The 1317-nt window shown below is 38.6% G+C and overlaps 1 protein-coding gene and 1 pseudogene across 1 annotated transcript in view; one reads left to right on the top strand and one right to left on the bottom strand.

Moving 5' to 3' along the window:
- XKR3 (XK related 3) overlaps window positions 1–1317 on the top strand; it is an 85892-nt gene that overhangs the window by 66357 nt on the left and 18218 nt on the right. The gene's annotated exons all lie outside the window — the stretch shown is intronic.
- The window catches only part of LOC116812231 (spermatogenesis-associated protein 31E1-like), a 55249-nt pseudogene that overhangs the window by 52969 nt on the left and 963 nt on the right, over window positions 1–1317 (bottom strand).

Genomic DNA, 1317 nt, shown 5'->3' with positions numbered 1-1317 from the left:
TGTTTTCCACAGTTCACCTGACAAAAAACAAATATCCATGTACTGATCGAACTTACATTTTGGCTTTAGTAGGAAGCAGTGACAACAACTAGTGACTTTTTTTTTTTTAAGTAAGAAGCGTAAGGATTGTGGGTTCATGTATACGCAGGTACATAATATAAACTTAAAGGAGATTTGAGCAAATTTTTTGAAATGGCAAGGAGAGCAGAACCTCTGAGGCTGTAGTATATATTGGGGCCCTGGCCAAGAAAAGAATGGTAGAAGAAGATATTTAAAAGTGAATAAGAATAAAATTATATATGTGTTTTTGTTACATTATAAGGACCACGGTTTTAGCTTAGGAAAGGGGGAGGCTGGGATCGAATGGTAATGGGTAGTTTCTTTTTAAGGTAATGGCAACATTCTATATATAAACAGTGTTGATCTTTCTTGTAACTTGGGGAATACCCTAAAAATCACTAAATGTTTACTTTAAAATGGTTACTTTTACAGTATCTGAGATATAACTCACATAATATAAGAGGTAATCGAGGAAGGTAGGGGATCACTAAAGAGGCTGAGTTAATCGCCTGAGAAATGTGGAGGAATAGGGAAAAGTTGTTAGATTCTGGATGTGTCTTAAAAGTAAAAAAAGCAGAATTTGATGATTAATAGAAATGATGCAATGAAAAGAAAAGCATTAAGGATGACCTTACGTGCCTTAGCAACAGGATGTAATTGTTATCAGGTGAAGTGGGAAACATATAGGGAAAGCTGTTTGGAAACTGGATCAGAATTCAGTTTGTAGCCTTGAGTTCAAATTGCCTATTAAACTTGAATATTTACAACATACTCCTATAAGTTTGGGGCATTGGTAAGAGAATGGCTGGAGATATAAATATAGGACTCAAAGTACCATTCAAAAATCCATTGTACAGGAAAAGGTAACCAGGAGATTGAGAGTAAATGCGTCAGGAATAATTCCAGTAAGAGGGAGAATAAAAAATAAGTCTAATAATTGGCCAGGTGTGGTGGCTTGCACCTCCAATACCAGCAGTTCGGGAGCCTGAGGTGGGCAGAAGGCTTGAGCCCAGGAGCTCGAGACTGGCCTGGGCAATGTGAAGAGACCCTGTCTCTACACAAATACCAAAATTAGCTAGGCCTGGTGGCCTGCAGTCACAATCACCCGGAAGGTGGAAGTGGAGAGATCGCTTGAGCTTGGGATGTTGAGGCTGCAGTGAGTCCTAGATCGCACGACTACACTCCAGCCACTCTGGACAACAGAACAAGACCCTGTCTCAATAAAGAAACAATGATAGGAATTAAAAAAAAAAAAAA

This window comes from Hylobates moloch, unplaced genomic scaffold (genome assembly GCF_009828535.3).
Source record: "Hylobates moloch isolate HMO894 unplaced genomic scaffold, HMol_V3 SCAFFOLD_25, whole genome shotgun sequence".
NCBI classification, from domain to species: Eukaryota; Metazoa; Chordata; class Mammalia; order Primates; family Hylobatidae; genus Hylobates; species Hylobates moloch.
Note: the sequence above shows the minus strand (reverse complement) of the source record. Positions and strands in the feature narration are given on the sequence as shown.